At 42.2% G+C, this 16,793-nt stretch overlaps 1 long non-coding RNA gene across 3 annotated transcripts in view; it reads right to left on the reverse strand.

Annotated features, from left to right (window-relative positions):
• Nucleotides 1-16,793, reverse strand: part of LOC132022611 (uncharacterized) — a 109,444-nt gene that overhangs the window by 64,698 nt on the left and 27,953 nt on the right. For all 3 annotated transcript variants that reach the window (XR_009405646.1, XR_009405645.1, XR_009405644.1), the window contains exon 2: nucleotides 1,265-1,442. This is a non-coding gene — a long non-coding RNA (uncharacterized LOC132022611). The remainder of the gene's footprint in view (nucleotides 1-1,264; nucleotides 1,443-16,793) is intronic.

Consider the following 16,793-nt stretch of genomic DNA (forward strand, 5'->3'; position numbering starts at 1 on the left):
ATGAGGTAAATGATATTACCCTCATTTTAAAGATGGAAAGTGGGCCTCATGGAGATCATACAGTAGGGTGCCTATTCCAAAACCCCACAACAGTTAAGTGCAGAGCTGGTCTGGAAACCAGATCTGCCCAAGCTCAACATCTATGTCTGTTCTCTACCTCACACTGACTCCCAGGTGCTTCTTGGTTTCCTGGGGGTATGGCCCCACCCAGTCCTTTCTCACTTCTCTGAGATGGTTTCCTCATCTGGAGACACCACAGAGACAGCAGGAACATCTGCTCCGCCCAGCATGCTGGGAGATGACAAAGATGGATGGCGTCCCGTTTGGGGAAGCGCTTCATGCACTCCACGCTGTGGAGACGGTATCTCATTAACCTTTCCTTTGATTTCAGGCATGCTCTGCAGCATCAGACTTCATTCACATCTCTGTAGCTTGGTCTTTTTGTGAAAATAAATCTAAATGGGGGTGATTGTTGATGTAATGGAAGTCAAAACGGTAGCTTAAAAATAAAATACAATATATAAAATAAGATAGGGGCACCTGGGTGGCTCAGTGGGTTAAAGCCTCTGCCTTCAGCTCAGGTCATGATCCCAGGGTTCTGGGATCAAGCCCCGCATTGGGCTCTCTGCTCAGCAGGGAGCCTGCTTCCCCTCCTCTCTCTCTACCTGCCTCTCTGCCTACTTGTGATCTCTCTCTGTCAAATAAATAAATAAAAATAAATAAAAAAACAAAGTAAGATAAAATATATAAAATAAAATAGAATAGAATAGAATATAAAATAAACATGGGACATTTTCTGACCCTGGAACATCAGTCCGTTTATCTATTTTGCACTCCTTCAACAGATCTTTACACATGCTGAGTTGAAGCTGGTGTTAAGCTTGTGTAAAATGAAGCGGCATCATGATGTCAGATTTCTAAGCACACTTTACCTTGCTTTCGCACTAAGGACAAAACTGAATATCTAGATATGACCCACCTATGGGGCCAAGCATGACCTGATGCCTGCTGGCCTCTCAAACCTCATGCTGACCAGCTCCCCACACACTTGCTGTTCTTCAGACCGATGGTCAGCAGGCTGAGCTGAGTCCCACCTCCTGGGTCCCCCTTCTGCCAGTTGGCGACTCACCTGCTGACCTTTTCTCTTCATTCCTGACTCAGGGTAAACGTCCTCTCCTCCGAAAGACCTTCCATTGTCCCCAGATCCAAAATAGCCCAGCCCTGAGCTTCCCACCGCTTTTGGTTCCCTTCAGAGCAATCTTACCACGTGTGACCCTCTCTCTGTTTGGTCCCTCGCGTGCCATCCGTCCATCTCCCTTACTCAAGGGTAGCTCCATAATGTCAGAGGTCAGCTGAGTCTTGTTCCCCAGCTTTGTCTCCAGACCACAGGACAGGGGAACACAAAGGACGCAGGAAACCGTGTTGCCTTAAAGTGGCTTTACCTGATGTAAAATAACAAAAAGTCCCAGTCAGATACTTTGTTTCATGATGCACTGGCAGCTCTTGAACGGAAGGAGAAAAGTTCTCATTTTTCCTCCTGCACCAAGCTCGAGTTCTTTCCCCTGCAATGAACCCGTACCTCCTCCCTGCCAGGTGGCGATGCTCACCTGATCTGGAAACAGGTGGCCTGGAAATGTCTTACCTGTTGGCTAGAGTCCCGCCTGCCAAGAAGGCACGGCTTCCCCTGTCATCTAAGTGTGACATGCCAATGAGCTCGGCGCCCTGCGGGGCCCAGGTGTGACTCTCAGGTACTTCCAGGGGTTCCTCTGTCTGAGTTGGCAGGGGCTCGGGTGACAGCCCAGGACCTCAGCTTCTACTGCCCTCATGAATCCCCAGCCATGCCACTGAGGGGAAGTGGAAGGCCGCCCTCAGCACACATATATTTCCCGTCTTAACCATTTTTTTTCTTCGTTCGACCATGTACAAGCTAGAGAATGAATACATGTTTGCTGGAACAAGTGAAGCAACACTTAAAAATGTGAGGAAAAGCGAGAATAATTCCTTCTCCCTGTCTCACCTCATTACCACTCTCTGGACATGACATGGGCAAGTGTGCATATTCCTATATTCAGGTATTTTATGTATATGTATATGTGTGTATATATATATATATATATATATAGTAATACATATCATGTTTAAAACCTATATTTATAATGACGTATTACATATCTTTATATACAGTTTTACATAACTGGAGTCATATACATGCTGGGGCAACTTTAGTGCAGTATTTAATTTAATTTTATTTAATTTACCACTAATTTGTGTATTTCAATTCCCTCTCCCAGGTGTGGTTACTCCTGGGCTTTCCAAGAAAGCACAGGTGTACTCTAGCCAGAAGACCACACGTGCGTGCAGTGGTATCTCCCTTTCTGGTCTTAAACACGCCTGCCTTGGTCACACTGGACTCCAGATAAGTCTTCAGAGAAGCAGGCGCTGCTAGTGTTTCTCTTTTCCATTGCTGTGTTAGGGACATCTGAGGAGATGCCTGTCCCCCACCCCCCAGGGAGACCACAGACCACCCCGGGGCACCATCTCTTTCATTTCCTACAGCTCCCCTGCCCATCTCGCTTCCTTCTGTGTCTAATTGGCTCCCGTTTGGAGCTGCCAGCCCCTGTACTATCTCTGACCTTGTCTATTTCCAGTGACCTTCTCAAAGTCACAAATCTTCAGGTCACATCCTCTTTCCCTTTCTTCACAGGTGGCTCTCCCCGCCCCTCCTCTGGCAAAGCTCACCCAGGTCTTTGCTTGGAAACCATTTACTCAGCCCATTTACTCTTGGGTGACCCTTCCTTCTGACCTTCAACCTGCAGGGTCACAAAGCTGATCAACATATTTGTATATGGCTTTGTATTCAAATAGATGGTGTTAACTAATTTTTTACAATAAAGGAACAGAGAGAAGGAGGTCTACTAGCCCCCAAAATACACGGGTCTTCAAAAATATTAACAGTCACCTTGCAAAGTAGACATTAAAATAGCCACACGAAAAAAATACTCAGTTTCACTACTGATAAAGGAAATGCAAAGTACAAGCACACTGCTACCTTCTCGCCTAGGAGTTAGCGAATATACAAAAGATTAATAAATACTGTTGGCAAGGCAGGAGAGTGGCAATGCACTACATTGTTTGTTGCAGACCAGAGTTCATACTGGGGGCACCTCTCTGACCCTCAACTTGCCAACACATAGCAAATTAGAAAACCGTGGAACCATGCAATTCCTCCTGTCGGAATTTGTCCCAAGGAAATAAACAAAACTATGCAAAGAGTTTAAACTACAAGATTTTAATATGTGACTGATTAAGTTGAAGTCCAGTCATGCAATAAAATGCTCTGAAAAAAATTAAAGGTAATAAGGTGGAATAATATATAATCTCAATATATAGTATCATGCAAAGATTTTTATATAAGTAAAAAAAAAAAAGATTACACAATAATATGTATTGTCTGAGTCCCGTATAGTTGAAAGATATGCATACAGATGGTAACTATCATGCACCCTAAAATGCCAGGAAAGGCTATCTCCAACTGATGACATTATGGGTGATATTTATTCTCTATTTTCTCATTTTTTTCCGGTAAGGGCATATAATTTTGCAAAGAGAAAAATAAGATGATAACATTTAAAATATTGCCTTTGTCTAAATGGAACCAGTTGCACAATTGAATATCCATCAGATATTTATTGAACTTCCAAACACAAAGCAATCTGCTGGGCAATAAGGATGTAATAGTTAAAGTTTTTTAAAAATTTAAAAAAAAAAAAAAAAAGAGGTGGCTGCTGCCCTGAAGAAGGTATTCTTGGAAAATGGAAGAAAGCCAGTGGGGGCTGCTGGTTTCAACAGGGAATGCCACTAGGCACAGCTGGAGCTCATTAGGCATTATTCTTCCTTAAACCCAAGAAATGGCCTCGGAGGATATCAAGGCATCCGGTCATGCTTGGGTGAGGTTTGGCCTCAAACCTGGACCTACCTCTGAAAAGGTGGTTTCTGAGAGTGGAAAATGGAGAGGGAGTAAGAGTGAGAACCACCCTTGCTCTTCAAGCTCTTAGCTACGGTGTCTCCTGCCAGCCCAAGACTGGAGTGGCCTGGCTGTAGGAGAAATGGTCCCATGGGTTACATGACTACTGACATTATAGGGAAGGCTCAGAATGATCTGTCTTTCAAATAAGTGATGAGTGAAAGTTCAACAACCAACACCCCCCCACACCACCAAGTGTCCTTCTGAGTCTGCCCCATGGATAAACATCCAGCCTCCTACCCTTCCTATATGAAAGTCCCCCTTTCACTTGGCAGGACCGGAACGTCCTACACACACCAAATCTGTTTTCCCAGCCCAGAAGCCATCCTCAGGAAGTGCGACACCTCCACCATCTGCAAGCAGCCCTTGCCTTCTCTAGGGTACCATTTCGTTACCCCCTTGGGATCACTGTCATGCCCTGAGTTAACTCAAGGCATCTGCTTTGAGTTGGTTTTTTCCCACAAATGATGAAGAATTTGTGTTGATTCTTCCCCAGAAGGCCCCTTGTAAGCAGTGTGCATTGGGAGGCCTGGCTGGGATTCAGACAGAGACCACGGTGAAGGGAACCAGCCCTCCCGAGGACTGAACCCGTGATCTCATTAGCACAGGGTTCTAATCAACGCAGCCACCAGGCACATACCTCATTTAGGGCAGTAATTTGCTAAATGTTAATTCTTAGATTAACTACAGATGAGTAGAGTTCCACGGGGGGAAAAATGTGAGAGAATTTGTTAATTCTTGAAAGGAAATTTGGGTCATCAGTAGATGGGTCCTTTGGTTAGTTTTAAGATAGAAGTCCAGCATCTGAAGATGATATTCATTGCGAACTATGCCACCATGATTTTTTTTTTTTTAAATCAATATCTCAATCAGGAGAGCTTCAAGGAAAAAAGCAAATGGTGTCACTTCTGCACATGGGAAACATTACATAGACCTCTCCACAGTTTCTATTTCAAACTCTGGCACAAACTGTAGGTGAAACACACAGGAAAGTTTTCTGTATTTGAGGCAGAGATGGTCCTCCTAGAAGGGCTGGACCCCATTACCTTTGCCTCCCCCTTACGAACCCTAATTCTTGTGGAGAAAAGCCCCATGGGGAAGGGAGCCCCCAACACACAGCCCTGACTCAGGGCGTGCTGTAATCCATTTGCCCTCTCATCCCCCAGCCGGGCCCTGAGGAGTGAGTTTTACAAATAGCAAATATGGTTTGGAACAAAGTTTTGACACTGACTCGGTATCCTGTGCTCATATTACATTTCTATGAATATTCCACCGACTTTTCAACTCTGAAGAACAAAGTTTCCGCTCTCAGGCTACATTTAGCATTCAGGCCGTTTCAACTTCAGTTGCTCCCACCCTGACAGCGATCTTTGAAACTGATATGGCCCTGAAAGAAGCCAGAATAACTTTTAAAAATTATTAATAATAATAGGCTGGGTTCCCAGTCTTTGTAATCTTGTGGAAGAACCTCTGTGAGAAAACACAGTGGGAACTGAGTTGAACGTGTGCCCACTCTAGCTTTTCCATGGAAAAGCCAGCCTGCAAATGCACAGTTGTTTTGCAGGAGAATTGCTGTGAACTGGAAGAGGACGGGGATGTAGCCCTGCTTTTGCATTTATCAACTTTTGCCCCAAGAGCTTTACGACCATCTTGAAACACCTGGGTCTCTCTGCCACTGTTAGAGAAGCCCCGCAACATCTGGGAGGGGGGACCCAAGAGGACGCCCACCAGGAGAACCCCAGCTCTGGCCCTTGCCAGCTAGGGGCTCATGGGAAAGTGAAGGATCCTCTCTGAGAGGTCAGTTTCCTCACCTATAAAATGAGGATAATTTTAGTTACTGCAAAACAGTAACTGTCTCCACAAGAAATAATGGACATAAATTCCTTAGCCTATTTCCTGGAACATAGTAAGTACTGGTGGAAGCTTAACCATGGTAGCGACTATCTGCCTCTTGAGCAAACGTGACTGTCTGATGTGACAGGTGTGCATTCCAGATGTCCCTTTCCTTGTAAATCTGAAATAAAAAGTACAACAGTCGTCCATCCAGGAAGAAGACATCAATGACCAAACGGAACACAACCAGCCTAGAATAGTAGGTCCAGATCCAATGAGGTAGCAGCCAGAAATGAAAAAACAGTTAGCCCTGATTCCTAAATAATGCCTTTAATTTTCTTTATACAGATTTATTTATTTGTTTGAGTGATAGAATGTGCACATGAGCAGGAGGGGCAGAGGAAGAAGAGAGAATCTTAAGCAGACTCCCTGCTGGGTGTGGGTCCCAGTGCAGGGCTCAATCTCACGACCCTGAGATCAAGACCCGAGCCAAAACCAAGAGTCGGATGCTTAACCGACTGCGCCAGCAAGGTGCCCGCCCCCTAAATGGTGTCTTTAAAAACGTTTTCTTTTGAAATCCATGACAAAAAAGACGTAAGAACCTTTCCAAACTCACACAATCATGAAATTATAACTCTCTACAACACAGCAAAATTTTAGTCAACCTGAAAACAGCCAGGAATTTCAAATTCTGAATGTAAAATTAAAAAGAAAAACACCGATTCAAATAAAATCAAACCACACGTATTTTTACCCAAAAATACAATCTGAGACAACTCCATCTCATATACAAGGAACACTCTTTTAAGCACTTAGTAAGTTACAACTTTAAACTTCTCCTCAAGTTCAAGTTGACAGTTAAGAACAAAATAAATAGAAACTAAATGGCCAAATCACATCGACCTTACAGTTGTGGGTTCCGTTTGCTACTTTAATCTCCAACTGGGAATATTAGTTCAATAAAATAAATATTTTTAATTTCCTCTATGCGTTTCCTCAAACCATGCCAATGCACTTATCTATGGCTCACTTGAAAGATTTGTTAAGCAACCCCCCACTTCCTTAAAAGAGGATGTTTGATTTTCTTATGAAAATGAAGGAATGGACGTGAGTGCTCATTGTTTTAATGCACTGAGCCCTTAATCACTTCCAGCTCTGATTCATCAGAAAAGTAGTGCTCTTGAGGGATTTTTTTTTTTTTTTTTGGTCACTAAATATTGTCTTTCATTTTGAGATATTTATTTCTTGCCAGAAAATGATACTGTATTTTTTCCCCTAATGATGAAGGATGAAAGATGGAGAGAATTCCATTTGGTGATTATTGGACCACGAAGAAGTAAACTGATTCAGAAAACAAATCCCCAAAAGAAAAATAAAATGTATTATGTGAGGTGGAAGCGTGAAATTCTTGGCAAATAATCAATTGCAGTCTGGATTGGTAATGTGATAACGTCCTTGTTTTGCTAATATTTGGAGCTAAGGGTAGGGGGGTTAGTAAAGCTCTAGGGTGTTAGCTTTGGGCCAGAATCTCTCTACCCTCCATCATTATCTCAGCCAGCAAGGGTATTTAAAGACACAAATGCCTGGGGCCTTGTAGAAGGTTGGTAACACAGCATAGGCCATGGGCAAGGATCCAAGATGCCATCCTTCCCCAGGTTAGCCCGAGAGGCTAAGACAAAATCCTGATCTCCACAGTTCAGGGGCCAATAAGAATCATCTCCAAAGAAAGCCCACTCTGAACACTCTCCCAGAGGCCTGGGGCATCACACCCAAATCAGAGCAGACAGGTGGACTCATGAAGTACAACATGCTGATTGCAATGATTCTGCCAAATCCCTCTGATTCACTGGGCAACTGTGCCACTTTGCTTCGGATGGTCCTTCTACCATCCCCATGCTGGTTTCTAAGCAGAGTTTGGCAGGAAAAAGAGCCCCGACTTTGGAAATCCTGCCCACATCTGTGCTCTTCAAAGGGCTATATAAAAATAAAGTAAGCGCTACCATAGTACACGAACGCACCACCCCTTCTGGGCCGTGAAGGTCATGGAGTATGGCATTTTTTAACACTATCTCTCTTTCAAGTTTAAAGGGGAAAGTAAAAGTACCCCAGGAAGAAAATCGAAAGGGAAAAATAAAAAGACAAACTGAAGAAGAAGAAAGACACGTTTAGTCCAAACCATGTTCCCAATCAAAGTTGTTCAGAGTTGCCAATCCTCTTCCGTGACCTTTTTTATTCCTGGATTATGAAATGTATAAGAAAAAAAAAACTTAATAGCTTAAAAAAATCTTACCTAATTTTATGGTCCTCCTGATTGTTCTGAAAAGAAACATTATTTGGGTCATACTGTCTTTGTTTATAACATTAGATGGGTGTAGTGGTTGTAGTGTGAAGGTGGGAAAGATGGGGGGGTGAGGAGGGTGGTGGGGATAATGATGGGGTTGGGGGGGGGGGACAGAGGTCCGTAGCGATGGTGGCAGAGGTTGTTCTGGTGATTACAGTAAAATCCCCCAATGTGAATTCAACACTTTCACTTCTATCTTAGAGACCCGAGAAGTCTACTCTATCTTCTCTGATCCTTAACTTCCTTATCCATCAAATGTTGATTAATTTGGTCATGAAGATGTTGTCCTTTGATTAAGACTTGAAAGTACTTTCAAACGAAAGAAGTGAGTTTAAAGCACGGCTTAAGGGATGGATTTCTCTCTGTGGGTAAGTTTTTATTCTTCACTATTATTTTCATCATAATCATTGTCACTAAAAACATTTCAAAGTCTCCATAGTCCTTGAAGCTGCTGTATTATAAGCTTCCAAGGAGGCGGAACATTCACTTCATGGGGACGACTGTGGAAATATGTGACAACACTTTTTTACCAATGCTCAGAAATGTCCAGGGTAGAGAAATTAGCACTGGTGGTGCTAATTACCATAAACAAAAGACAAATACCTTCCCTGCGTGCTGATGTCTAATGGCCGATGAGGTAGTCACCAGCAGGTTGTTAATTTCTCTTCTCCTCCTAGACTTGGCGTAGGATTGAATGTGCCTTCCACTGCTTTGAAGTGGAGCACGGTCATGAGACTTTTTGACCAATGAAATGTGAGAAGTGGCAGGTGTCACCTCTGGGCAGACGCCTTAGCCAGGGCAAGCCTCGCCATGTCTCCTTCCTCCCGCTATGGTGAGTGTGGAAGCAGGTACAGAGAAGAGCTTCCATCATTCTGAGTCCCTAACTATCTATAGCTGATGGGCACCCCTTCTGCCTCTCAGTGGACGTGAAATGGGATCAAGAAATAAACTTTTGGGGTGGGGGAGGGGGAAATAGGAGACTGGGATTAAGGAGTGCACTTGTCGTGATGAGCACTGGGCATTGGATGAAAGGGTTGAATCACTCTATCTCACATCTGAAGCTAACAAAACACTGTCTACTAACTATACTGGAATTCAAATTTTAGAAACCATACTGGAACAAAAGTTAAAATAAATAAGTAAAATAGCAAAAACACAGAGCCAACAACAACAACAGAAAAAAAGAAAGAAACTTTTGTAATCTTAAGCCGCTGAGGTTTTGATGCCTACTTTCTCCCATAATGTAACTTTCTCTATCCTAACAGGCATTGATGGCAAATAGACAAAACTAGGGAGTTTAAAGTTACTGAGGGTCACATCAGAAAGAAAGAATCTAGATCTTTCTGAGAATAAAACAAACCTGCCAGGCTTTCTGTTAGCAAATCACTAACTCTGAGACATTCGATCATTCCCTAGCGAAGGTCCATCTGAGACAAAAAGTGCCTAGGAAAAAGGCATGACATGAGCCGTACACAACTGCAAGACTAATGTCTAGCCCACCCAGACTGCAAGACACTTCAGAGCTCTCCTCAGGCTGATTTCTATTTCAAACAATACACCACCTTCTTACCACCATCCAAGCAGATCTGCAAATCCTGACCACTTTCAGAGCTGTTCACTTAAAGAAGACACTGCTCTAGATATAAGCCTGCTTCGGGATCTCTTCTTTTCCGGAAACCAAATCTCACAAAATTAGTACATTTACACATTCAAAGTGAGGTGGCAAATGTGAAAAATCCATCTGTGCCCACCCTCCCCTCCACCCCACAAGCTCCACCACCGCCGAAAACTGTAGCTATGCATGAAAAATCTAACACATGCAAAGTATAGAGGCTCTTTGAAAAGTTGGCCCAGTGTGTCTTACATGTGAGTTGCAGTCTTACAGAGTCTTGCCAACAACAACAAAGAGGAAAAGAAAAGGAAAGGTTTTCTTTTCTCTGAACCTGGGAATGAAACATAAAACTCCTCTTTTCTACGAGGCTGAATGGCTCCAATTTTCCACACTCAGGATGATCTCGTACTACCCATTACCTTCACAATATCCACGTGGCTTTTTAGTAGGCATTTCTTCCCTCCCAAATTAATGACATGACAGTGGTGGCCCAAAGAGAGGTCTCAGTTCCCCACTGAGGGGCCAGGGATCTTCATCAGACTTCAGGGTCATTGTCAAGATAAAATGAAACGCACACACTGAGAGCACTGTGGTACTGTGGTAATGGCATTATTTCTACCACCTCTGCCTTCTGCTGTGCCACCGTGTCTACTGTGCCTAATGGTACTGCTTTAAGTTTTCTGAGGTCTCAACCACAGGCGCATATACAAGGAATGAAACCTTATTGGAAATGCACCAGGTACAAAATGTACGCAAAAAACCCTTATCTCCAAGAATGAAGACAGGTGCAGAGAATCCAATGGCTTACCCAGGGTGACACACGCAGTATAATCGGAGGACCCCTCTCCAAACCCTTGTCTGTCCGTTGACTCAGCATGAACACTCTGCCTCCCATCTAAAGGTGTTCTTGTTATCAGCCAGGTCTGCTCCCAAAAGGATGGTTGGGGAGGTACCCTGTATTTAGCTGATGAGAAGAATGTACTACAATGTCCATGTTTACTGTGTACCTAAAACTAATACAACACTATGTTAGCGAACTGTAACTAAAATAAAAACTTTTTAAAAGAAAGAATGATCTGCAAAAATAATAATAAAATAAAATGCCACATTAAGTTGGTGAGGCAGAACTCCCAACCTCAAGTTTCTTAGACATAACCAAAGCTGGCCAAACAAAGAAGGGTCCGAAAACACAAGTAAAGACAGAGCTGGCATCCCTTAGGAAGCCAGAGGGCAAGCCTGAGCAGCTGTGGGTAAGAAATTCGGGAGAAAGGCCATGGAGAAATCCAGTACCGCACGAAACATCCGTTGTCCATCAACATATATTGGTTTGAAATTTCCAGCAGCTTGGGAAATTGCCTCACAGAAAGAAGACAACATGACTATGTCCATAAAAGAAAAAGGGACAGGGATGGATAAGGATACTATAAATAGGACTCCTGGGTGGCTCAATCTTTAGCATCTGCCTTTGGCTCAGGTCATGATCCTAGGGTCCTGGGATAGAGCCCCGCGTCGGGCTCCCTGCTGTGGGAAGCCTGCTTCCCCCTCTTCTACTCCCCCTGTTTGTGTTCCCTCTCTCGATGTCTCTCTGTCAAATAAATAAATGAAATCTTTTAAAAAATGGATGTTATGGATAAAGGAGAGTCAATAGATGCATAAAAGAAAAATGAAAGAGAAACTCGATGGTGAAGCAAAAAAACAGAAAATAAAAAAAAATCCTAGCAGTAACACTGGGAAAGAAGTGAACCACAGAGGAAAGCAAAAAGAAAAAAACAAAGTGGGAATGGAAGGTTAATTTTAAACTTTAAGAGGAGGGGGGAAAGGCAAAGGGGAAGAAAATCCAATGAACAAAACGAAGACTACAGAAACTCGGGAGTTTGAAAGGTTCCAAATTACTTCTGCGAAAGCTAAGTACATACTGTCTCTTTAGAAAACAAGTTGAAATAGGTATCAGAGGCACTAGAAAAGTCATGAAGGGGCCAAATCATCTGACTCAGGTTAAGAATGCTGATATATCCATTAGCTATTTAAAAAGGCATAACCAAAATAAGAGAAAGGAAGACCTTTTAATAGTCTAAACATACACAGGCTTTTAAAAAATATTTTTGTTGTAATGCTCCAGACTTTTATTCAAATATTTTTCTTCACTTATTTTCCTACTTTACATACCCAAAAAGTTACACATTAATCTCAAATAATTACAAAATACATTTGTCATCTCTTTCTTCGCTTCCTTGGAAATGGCAGCACAAGAAATTTCTCATTTTGGAGGATATGTCCATATTCCTTTATAGCATTCTTTGATTTTGATCTATTTACTTTAATCTTCCAATCTGTTTTTTAAAATTTAGCCCACTTAATTTGTTTACTGCATTAACTGTTTCACCAACTTAACTGGAATTTGTAGCTCAATTATCATTCATTTCAGTCCAAACCGGCCAGCCATTTAAGGATATAGATTCATGATGTACTTTCTTCTATTTTAATGAATTTTCACTGTTTCCTCGCAAAATGGCTTTTTAAAAAATTCTGGATCTATCATATGAACATTCAATATTATATAGTGAATGTTCACCCATAAATTCCCAACACTGCAGGGATAATTTAATAACCCATGCCACTTTATTTGGATAATTTAGTAGTGTATGACTTTTCTTATGGAGAATTATACCTCAAAAATGCACATTTCCTGATTTCTTTTAGAAATCTTCTCAATCAGAAAAATCTTCCTGGTTCATAATAGAAGAAAAAAGGGAATTTCAGACACTGTATAGTATTCTTAGAACAAATAGTAAAAAAGAAAATGTTTCTACATTTTAAATGATAATGCTTCCCAACTTAGAACATAAAGATAGTTTACAAAACTGTCCCACCTCATTTTTGCAATGTCATGATCATGGTTTCTATATAACATCTCTAGAAGAATTATTCCCGTTTCCAGTTTCAGTGCTTTCACTGGGAGTGATAGAACGTCTATTAGTGTTTTGTTTTGTTTTGTTTTGTTTTGTTTTGTTTTGTTTTGTTTTGTTTTCATCCAGATGCCTGTTTCATATTTACTTAGCAAAACTATCCTGGCAAAGCCAATAGCTTTCAGAGAAAAGCCAGTGACCCTGTTCAGACAGGGAACTTAGGGTGCAGATTGGCTTGAGTTAAGACAACAACCAAAGAGCTTTACCAGCTTTAGAGGAGCTGCTGCTCCTGCTGTACCAAGATAGAGAATGGTCCCTAGCCCCACTCATTACTGAATACAACCTTCAACCTGTCCAACCAAGAAACCTAACCAGAGCCAAAAGGAAGCTGCAGAGCCCACTCAAAAGCCCAACCTAGAGCAGCACTTCAGCTGAAGGCACAGTCCTGCCTTCCCCTCCAGGCAGAGCAAAACTAGTAGCCAGACCTTCCCAGGGAATTCAGGGCACACTCTAACATCTTTTGGGCACCCAAATAATGAATTATATAGGCTCCAGGGTCAGTCCTGCTTCCCTGCCAGTGCAGGGATGGTAATTCATAGCTTAATATAATGTCTAGTCTTGACCATCTAGCAAGGCTGACCAGAGAACCCCAACAACCATGAAGCCCATCCTACAGCCTCACTTGAGTAGGAAACTGAGCTAGCCATACTAGCCAACTGTTCTTAGCCAGTGGCATACATCCCCATCCACTTCCTAAGAGCTTAGACAGTTGCCTCACCTAAAAATAGACCATAACAGCAGGCTCACCTTCCCAAGGACATTACCAGTAAACCTGCCTAGAAACCCAAACTGAGCTGACTGGTGAAGAACTGTCTCTGCCCAAAGAAAGCTATACGTCTGGAATAAGAGCACAATCACTCAATGTGAACATCCCAAAAGAAGGAATCAAGGATCATGAAGAATCAAGCCAACAGCCCCACTAAAGAAAACTAATAAAGTGCCAATAATGGACACCCCCCCCCAAAAAAAAAACAGAGATCTGTGAACTGGCAGACAAAGAATTCAGAATAATCCTCTTAAGGAAGTTTAGTGAACTACAAGAAACCACAGACAGACAACTAAACAAAATAAGGGACACAAATCATGAACAAAATAAATAGTTCAACAGGAAACAGCAACTAACAAAAGAAAGAGAGAGAGACTCTAGAATTGAAAAAATAATAACTGAACTAAAGAATTTAATAGTTTCAAAAGCAGACTCGACCTTGCAGAAGAATCAGTGATCTGGAGTGTAAGACATTGGATACTAACCATTTGAGGAGCAAAAAGATAAAAGAATACAAAAGACTAAAGAAAACCTACAAGAATTATGGGACGCAATGAAATCAGGTCATAATCTCAAGGTTGTGAGATCAAGTCCTACATAGGGCTCCATGCTAGACATGGAGTCTGCTTAAGATTCTCTACCTTGGATTTATTTGGAGGGAGGAGCAAGATGGCAGGGGAGTAGGAGACTGAAATAGCAGGTCCCAGGAGTTCAACTAGATAGTTATCAAACCATTCTGAATACCTACAAACTCAAGAGGAGATGGAACAGAAGAACAGCAATTCTAGGAACAGAAAATCAACCACTTTCTGGAAGGTAGAACGTGTAGAGAAGTGAATATGACAGGATATATGGGACCATAGACCGCGAGGCAGGGGGCTCCCAGCAAGTGGTAGAGCAGTGACACCCCAAATCGGAACTTTTAGAAGTCTACTCTGCGGGGAGATGTCCCTCCAGAGGCTAAGCGGGAGGTGGAGCCCTTGTGAGGACAGTGTGGTCTCAGGACCCGCAGGCACAGAAAGACCTGGGATGTCTGAGTGTGGCAAAACCCCCAGGTATCAGAGCAGGGAAGCCAGCTGCAGAGAGGGAGCCAAGGAGTGGGCTCGCAGGACAGGGTTACCTTAAACCATGATTCAAGGTGCAGTCAGGCCCCTGCTCTTTGAGCAGGGACCCATAAGTGGCAGATCCTGGGAGACTCGAGGAGTGGTGCTGCAGTGTGCTTCCGGAATCAGCTGGATTTGGAGACTCCAAACGGGGCCATGTGCCAAGATAGAAAACACTCAATCACAGGCCACGTGAGCACAGAGTGCGGCTGGAGACCAAGGAGATGGGAGGGATTGACTGCTTTCTCTGAGGGAGCACTGAGGAGTGGGGCCCCGAACTCTAAGCTCCTCTGGGGCGAAGACAAGAAGGCCACCATCTTCATTCCCAACCTCCAAAGCTGTAAAGAAAATGATCAGGGAACAAAAGCTCCAAGCATGAGCCCAAGCAGATGACTTAGCCTGGCCCCAGGCAAGGGCGGTTCAATTCTGCCACCGGCAAAGACATTTGAGAAACACTGCAACAGGCCCCTCCTCCAGATCAGCAAGAATATTCAGCCAAGACCAAGTGTACCCATCAATGAGAACCATGGAACTCTAGAACTGAGGGAATGCTGTACATAGAATTCATGGCTTTTTCCCCATGATTCTTTAGTTTTTCAAAGTTAAACTTGTTTTTTTTTAATATTTTATTTATTTATTTGACAGAGAGAGATCACAGTAGGAGAGAGGAAGGGAAGAGATCACAGAGAGAGAGGAAGGGAAGCAGGCCCCCTGCTGAGCAGAGAGCCCAATGTAGGACTCGATCCCAGGACCCTGAGATCATGACCTGAGCCGAAGGCAGCGGCTTAACCCACTGAGCCACCCAGGCGCCCCTCAAAGTTAAACTTTTTAATTTTATTTTTCTTACTCTATTTTAAAATTTTTTCTTCTCCTATTTTAACATTTTAAATTATTTTATCAATACCTTTTTATTTTTTATTTTTTTTAATATTTTATTTATTTATTTGACAGACAGAGATCACAAGTAGGCAGAGAGGCAGGCAGAGAGAGAAAGGAGGAGGAAGGCTCCCTGCTGAGCCGAGAGCCCGACGTGGGGCTCGATCCCAGGACCCTGAGATCATGACCTGAGCTGAAGGCAGAGGCTTTAACCCACTGAGCCACCCAGGCGCCCCATCAATACCTTTTTAAAAATAATTTTTAATTTTCATTGTTATGCTCATCTTTTATCCCTTCATTGTATTTAACCTTATATTTTGTATACATACAGTTTTTTCTTTTTCCTTTAAAATTTTGGGATATAATTTCTTCTAATAGATCAAAATATACCCTAAATCTAGCACATGGCTTTGCTCTAGTCTCCAGCCTGATCACATTCTTTCCTCTTTTTTTTTCTTTTTTCAGCCAACTTCTTATCTTACAAATTCTTTTTTAGAATCTTTTTAAATTTTCATCTTTACAGTTATATTCCATCCCTTCATCGTGTTTACCCTTATTTTTGTGTATATATATAAGTTTTTCTTTCTTTAAAAATTTTGGAAGGTTGTTTCTTCTAACAGACCAAAATATACCCCAAATCAAGTGTGTGGCTCTGTTCTATTCACCAGTTTCAGGTCTCTTCTGATTTGGTTAATGTATATTTTTCTGGGGTCGTTGCTACCCTTTTAGTATTTTGTTCTCTCATTCATCTATTCTTATCTGGATAAAATGACAAGGCAGAAAAACTCACCTTAAAAAAAAAAAAAAAAAAAAGAACAAGAGGCAATACGAAAGGCTAGGGACCCAATCAATGTGGTCATTAGTAAGATGTCAGAACCAGAGTTCAGAATGACGATTATCAAGATGCTAGCTGGGCCTGAAAAAAAGCATGGAAAATACTAGAGAATCCCTTTCTGGAGAAATAAAATCCCTTTTTGGAGAAATAAAATAATTAAAATCTAACCAAGTTGAAATCAAAAAAGCTATTAATGAGGTGCAATCAAAAATGGAGGCTCTTACTGCTAGGACAAATGAGGCAGAAGAGAGAATTAGTGATATAGAAGACCAAATGATGGAGAATAAAGAATCTGAGCAAAAGAGAGACAAACAACTACTGGACCATGAGGGGAGAATTCCAGAGATAAGAGATATCATAAGACAAACAATATTAGAATAATTGGGATCCCAGAAGAAGAAGAGAGAGGGGCAGAAGGTATATTGGAGCAAATTATA

This window comes from Mustela nigripes, chromosome 7, assembly GCF_022355385.1.
Source record: "Mustela nigripes isolate SB6536 chromosome 7, MUSNIG.SB6536, whole genome shotgun sequence".
In the NCBI taxonomy this organism is placed as follows: Eukaryota; Metazoa; Chordata; class Mammalia; order Carnivora; family Mustelidae; genus Mustela; species Mustela nigripes.